Consider the following 7,344-nt stretch of genomic DNA (forward strand, 5'->3'; position numbering starts at 1 on the left):
CTCGTTCGAAAATAAAATGTATCAATCAATTATGTGCAGCAAGTATAGAGAAGCAGGTGTTTGGTGATAAGAATTTTGGGGAATCAAACATAAGCAAGCGATAATAATTAAATATCTCTGAAAAGAAGAGGTTAAGGGTATACCATTCACAGATGTGCATTAAATTGCTATTGAAGACCAGTTTAGCTATCTCAGCAAAAATGTAATTGTAAACCTAAGACACAAATAACATATGGATAAATATAAATAACCACAATGTAGATTAAATAATATGAGAAAAGTTGTAGATTAAGTCTAGACAGTATTTAAAAAAAAAAAAAATGTAACAGCAATGTAATAAGTATATACAGTATACAGATGGAGCACTGAATTTCAGACTCCAGCTTACAGCTTCCTGCCTACGACCAGCCAAAGACCAGTATAGAGGAATGTTAAGCCCTCCCACTATTTTCCAAGAGGGCGTTGCCAGATTTTCAATTTCAGGTTTTAACCAGGAGATGGCGCTTCATTCACAAATACAGAAAGACAAGTTTCATGGACTTTCAGTTGTGTTTTGAAGAGCATTTGAACACATCGATATTTTAGATCAACTAAAGTATATCTAATCTTGTAATTCAATAATATATAGTCTTTATATATTAAATGATCATAATTATAATGTAAATGTTTACATTACACTTCTTTATTTGTTATGCTCATACTTTTACCTTTACAATCGTTTGCTTTAATATGCAGTATATTTTTTGTATATTTTTGTGTTTGCTTCCTCCTGCTCCCTTTCGGACACATACTGTATGATTTATTATTATTATTAATATGAAGATATTATTAAGATAAGATGTTACTTTATTGATTGAACATTTTAGTTTAGAATGTGCTGTCCCACGGTAATTCAGAAGGCTCACAGGTCACATTCCGACCATTATTTAAAACAATAGGTGCTTTCACACCGTCTACAGTTTGATTTGTATAGAGGGAGCTCTGTCAGTTTTCGAATTACCCATTTGCTTTCGGGGAGCCCTATTTTTCAGAGCACATCCTGCTACTAAATATGTTACACGCACGCTCTGTTGACTGGCGCAGCAGCGCGGATGCGATCAATTGCTATAAAAACACTTTTCTACTAATACAGACGGTGTCACTATGCCCGCTGATGTGGCCGTTGTTGAAGCCTCTTCAGGCTCCGCATCAGGCCTCTCCCTCGGTGTGGAGCTGTCAAGCTCGACCCTAACGCCGCTTACAGCCGGCCAACTAAAAGTTGTTTTCCGTTCACGTTGTCATTTTTAGACTCCTTCGCTTCTTTGCTTGTGAATCCAAAAGCTGTGACGCTTGGCTGTTTTCTTTTTGCCATATTATTTATTACAAAGCCAGAGTTAAAAAAATATCAATATGAACATTTCAAATACCGCGCTGGCATCACCGCCATAACCATAGCAACGTAAGTAAGAATGCAGCGCCGCCACGTACAGATGGCAACACCCAGACATATTCACAAATATAAAACAAATATTCAGAAACTGTAATGAACAATAACTATTATTTATTTCAAGAACTGTCATTTACAGAAACTCAACATTTCTAATCTGTGTGACACAAATATGCACGATTGTTTTGGGCTTCCTCTATTTATCTCAAAGTCAGCCTTCAGGGGAGCTCCCTCCCTCTTCGGGGGAGCCAAGCTCCTCCTAGCTCCCCCCCCATTTCGAACAGTGTCTGTGGCTGAATGGCCAGCGATTAGGTGCGGCGCATTTAACATACAGGACTGTCTCAGAAAATTAGAATATTGTGATAAAGTTCTTTATTTTCTGTAATGCAATTAAAAAAACAAAAATGTCATACATTCTGGATTCATTACAAATCAACTGAAATATTGCAAGCCTTTTATTATTTTAATATTGCTGATTATGGCATACAGCTTAAGAAAACTCAAATATCCTATCTCTAAATATTAGAATATCATGAAAAAGTATACTAGTAGGGTGTTCAACGAATCACTTGAATCGTCTAATTAACTCGAAACACCGGCAAAGGGTTTCCTGAGCCTTGAAAAACACTCAGCTTGGTTCAGTAAACTAAATCACAAGTATGGGGAAGACTGCTGATCTGACTGCTGTCCAGAGGACCGTCATTGACACCCTCCATCAGGAGGGTAAGACACAAAAAGAAATTTCTCAAAGAGCAAGCTGTTCACAGAGTGCAGTTTCAAAGCACATCCACAAAAAGTCTGTTGGAAGGGGGAAATGTGGCAGGAAACGCTGCACAACCAAGAGAGATGACCGCAGCCTTAACAGCATTGTGAAGAAGAGTCGCTTCCAGAATTTGGGGGAGCTTCAAAGACAGTGGACTGAAGCTGGAGTCCAGGTATCAAAAGTCACTGTTCACAGACGTGTCCGGGAAATGGGCTACAATAGCCGTATTCCCATGGTCAAGCCACTTCTGAACTCAAGACAACGGAAGAGGCGTCTGACTTGGGCTAAGGAAAAGAAGCACTGGACAGTTGCACAGTGGTCCAAAGTCCTCTTTTCAGACGAAAGCAAGTTTTGTATTTCATTTGGAAGTCAAGGCGCCAGAGTCTGGAGAAAGGCTGGAGAGGAGCAAAATCCAAGTTGCTTGAAATCCAGTGTGAAGTTCCCACAGTCAGTGATGGTTTGGGGAGCCATATCAGCTGCTGGTGTTGGTCCACTGTGTTTCATCAAGCCCAGAGTAAATGCAGCTGTGTACCAAGAGATTTTAGAGCACTACATGCTTCCGTCTGCTGAAAAGCTCTATGGAGATGAGGAATTCATTTTCCAGCATGATCTGGCACCTGCCCACAGTGCCAAAACCACCAGTAACTGGTGTACTGACCATGGCATTACTGTCCTCGATTGGCCTGCAAATTCCCCTGACCTGAACCCCATAGAGAATATGTGGGGTATTGTGAAGAAGAAGCTGAAAGACACCAGACCCAACAATGCTAATGAGCTAAAGGCCGCTATAGAGCTCCTGCGGTCACGTGACTTTTGGTTATCAGCCACCATTTTGGCAGTAAACATGACGACCGGCGCCAGCGTTTTCCTACCGTGCGAGTATACATCTCATTTTAATTCAAGTGAAATTCGGCTTTATAGTACAAAATTAGAAAGATTAAATATAAGCGACCCATATAATGCACCTGGTGTGCTTTTCAAGAGCATAACCTCCTGCTCTGAAGACGATGTACCCGACTTGCGCTACACGGACATCCACAGCTATCTTGTAAGCTTTCCATCAGTGTACTCAGGAGACTCCCTCAGAGCTTACAAAAGCTTGGAGGCTTACAAATGGTGTCAGTCCGGCTTCGTAAACAACATTCAACTGTGGAGTCTTACATCCAAAAACTTCGGCATCATCACTGCAAGGGTAAGTATTAAATTATTCCAGTTTGATAGGCAGTGTCACGTTAGCATTGTTTGTTTATTAGCTTGTCTAGCTACGGCAGTGTCACGTTAGCATGTTTGTTTATTAGCTTGGATAGCTACTGCAGTGCGTCTGAAACTAGTTTGTATTTTTGCTTTTTGAAAACTTTTTGTAGCATTGTACTGTATTCCTTCACCCACCTGATATGAAGTGATCACTGCATAAGCGAAAGCAAACGGCCGGGGGGTCCCATCTTTCAGTCTTGTTCAGACGGCTCCTGGCTCTTTTAATCGCTGCGATCCACTTTTCCCTCCTCTCCGCGTCTTTTGGAATGCGATAATAAGATACACCTTTCTTCTTCCCACGCCTATTTGTGCAACCTGGTGCACAGCAGTTATCAACCATCCTCGACAGTCTGCCAGTGCCTGCCAATGAATTTACTGACGCGATTACTGCCAAAATGGCTGCCCCCTTCGTTTCTCGTCACGTGACCAGCATATGTGACATCATCCGCAGGAGCTCTATTGAAGCATCCTGGGCATCCATAACACCTCAGCAATGCCACAGGCTGATTGCCTCCATGCCACGCCGCATTGATGCAGTAATCCGTGCAAAAGGATTCCCAACCAAGTACTGAGTGCATTAATGGACATTTTCAAATGTTTGATTGTGTTTTGCTGTTATAAATCTTTTTTTTTTACTTGGTCTGAGGAACTATTCTAATTTTTTGAGATAGGATTTTTGAGTTTTCTTAAGCTGTATGCCATAATCAGCAATATTAAAATAATAAAAGGCTTGCAATATTTCAGTTGATTTGTAATGAATCCAGAATGTATGACTTTTTTTTTTTTTTTTTTTTTTTTTTGTTTTTTTAATTGCATTACTGAAAATAAAGAACTTTATCACAATATTCAAATTTTCTGAGACAGTCCTGTATATATCTGGCCACTGTATATTCGGCCACTTGCTAACGTCTTCAACCCACTCATCAATAGAACACGGATCTGGAAGTCGGACACCATTTGTCAAAGTCAACTTGTTAAGGTAACATTCACGATCTTTAGTTGATAATCCCCTTGCGTAGCTTGACAAGCTGTTTATCTCTGCCATCCTTCTGTTGCCACAATGCGCGCGCATACGTTCTACGTCATCATTGTGTACAAACACAAAAAGGGTCTATATTCTTTTACTGTTCAGTTTGAATTTCACAATAAAGTTAGTAGTAATATTTTGTTTTGATATTATTGTTTTGTATTAACTACTAGACCGCTGGGTCATGTTAAGACCATCTTTTCTGTGTTGCTGTGGGTGTTTTCCATCGCTTTTGTGTTACAAATATCAAAACAATAACTAAATATATCCGTCGTAAACTAAACCAGAAACAGCAGTATATTTTATTTTGTTAACACTGTGTACTTGACAGTTTTTTTTAACCCAAACAACTTACTGGTTAAAGCACGTTATTACACGTTTAGAGTAATGCAATGCAGGTAGATTGCCTGAGGTCTCTATAGGTCTCTTTTTGTCTCGCTTTGTATCACTCTGTTTACCTGATTACCTCACCCCCTCCCTGGTAAATACATCCCGTTGAGCAGAATCTATAGTTTCCAGTATTCTCCGTTTCGTAAAATGATAAAATACAGCGAAGATATTAAAATATGTGCTTCCATTATTCATACTTTTGAAATATATTTGTATTAACTTTATATCATCGTATCTCCGTGTTTATTGGGTCTTTTTGCATGAAACAAAGACTGGTATATAGTTTCAAGCCAGTACTTTCGACAGAAATACACATACATCCTGTTGAGCAGGATCTACAGTTTCCAGTATTTTCCGTTTCGTAAAATGATCAAATACGGCGAAGATATTCAAATATGTGCTTCCATTTTTCATACTTTTGAAATGTATTACATTTATATAATTGTATCTCCGTGTTTACTGGGTCTTTTTGCATGAAATAAAGACTGGGATATAGTTTCAAGCCAGTACTTTCGACAGAAACACACAGCAATGTTGTCCGGACTTTTCTTTTTATGCAGCACCGGCTTGAACAGGTCATGTGATCTGATCACGCCGGCGTGACGGTCGACTCCAAAGGGTTAACCAAGGTTAAAACCTGCAGGCCTTTGCAACGAGCCCTGCTGGCTAGTAACCGATTATAGGCAGCTGGCTTACACAGGGGGGATATGTGAGAAACACTTGTTACTGATGACTCAGTACAAAAAGTTGGAAAATGAACACATTTTATTTTACTCACAACCCCCAGAACGTCAGAACCGGCTCTGCTTCCTCGGAGGCTCTTGTGGAGCAGACCAGGAGCGGGGGAGCCTCACTCCCCTTTGACTCGCCGCCGGAAGACATTGTCTCTGGGGTGGCGGGGGAGCGGAGACGTGGGACGGAGCCCCTGCAGCCGCCGAAAGGCGAGCCTGACACCGAGGCGGTTGTTGTGGGCGTCTCTCCGCTTGTGGCCTCTGCTGCAGCTGTGGACGGTGTGGACGCCGCGGCTGCTGCGGACGTTGGTGCCGCAGTGGGAGCTCAGCAGGCTGGAGCCAGCTGACGTGCTGGCGACTTGAAAGGCACACTGGTGCACCCGGTCGGACTGGCGGGCGACATACTGGTCTCTGGGGGCGCTCAGCGTAGGGTGCCGTCCGGCGATTATGTTGGCCTTTCTTACCCCAAAACACCTCAAGCTCGGCTCCAGAGAAGGGGCGGCTGGAAAACCAGCATCTGTGAACCCCTCCTCCTTGGTGAGGGGAACAAATGTGGCCACCGGAGCCTTCAGGGTCCTCGGGTTCGCCGCCGCCCCCTCCTGGAACCTCCTGATGACTGTGAAGCGTGGCCAGATTGGGCCACTCCTGACCGTCTGCACCCGCGAAAAGTCATTATGAATCCAGAGCCACATGAGGGACAATCTCTCACACAATTGTTACTCATGTTTACTCTGCAATTGAATTGTCTTTTGTGCTTCAGTAACGGGGTGCTGAAGAAAAGAGGGAGCAGATTGTCGGGCCTCCTTCCTATTTATACCGGAAGGGAGCCCGAGGGTGGGGCCCACCTTGCGGGCGGGCGTGGACTACAAGTGTTTTCAGTGCTGCGCGGGTGCACAGGGGGATTACCCAATAGCGATAGCCTTAGAGGGCGAAGCCATATACGAAATAGAACACACAGACAGACAGACAAAAACAAACACAAAACAAAGGGGAGAAGAAGGAGGGAGAACTGCAAATCCTCACACTAACAGTCTGTGAAACGTAAAGACACTAATTAATTAAACCACTTCAAGACGCATTATTCTTATTCTTATTCTTATCATTCTTTATGAGCGCAGTAACTGTACGGTATCTAATTACTTATTTATTAAGTATTCCATAACTTAGTGACAGAGATGGTCAAACTAAAGTGGTAGAGACATGGCAAAATTCCTACAATGAAGCGGGACATTGAACTGTTCACCCGTGAGAGGGCGATCAAGAAAAGAGAGCGAGCGGCCCCGTTGAGGGAGTTTACAGATGAAAAGACACAGAAAGACATAAGCTCAATAACAAGTAGGCTATATTTATTTATTTTTTTGTAAATAACCGACGGTATCAAGAGGAAGTAAAGTTCCCTGGTTTGTCCCTTATACCCTAACTGCCATGAGATAACCCAAAATCAAGTTTCCAAAATCTGACACTGAGGTGGTCTTAACGCACCGGCAGATGACAGCGCTGACAAAGTGTGTTTTCCGCAGCGAGACGCTACAATACTAATTGTGGGCTTATCATGTTGATTCGGCCACAACAGAAAAAATAAAAACAAACTCTTGCTCTCTCCAGAGGGGCAGGTCAACCAAAAAGGCCAAACGGGCCGTTGCCCGGGAAACATTAGCCCGTACCTGTGCATGTCCCTGCAGCAGTGGATGCAGATTCTGGCCTGGACACAGTTTGCACCTCACCGTCACATTCCTGTCTATTCTTCGGACGA

The sequence above is a fragment of the Notothenia rossii genome, assembly GCF_949606895.1.
Source record: "Notothenia rossii genome assembly, chromosome: 5".
NCBI classification, from domain to species: domain Eukaryota; kingdom Metazoa; phylum Chordata; class Actinopteri; order Perciformes; family Nototheniidae; genus Notothenia; species Notothenia rossii.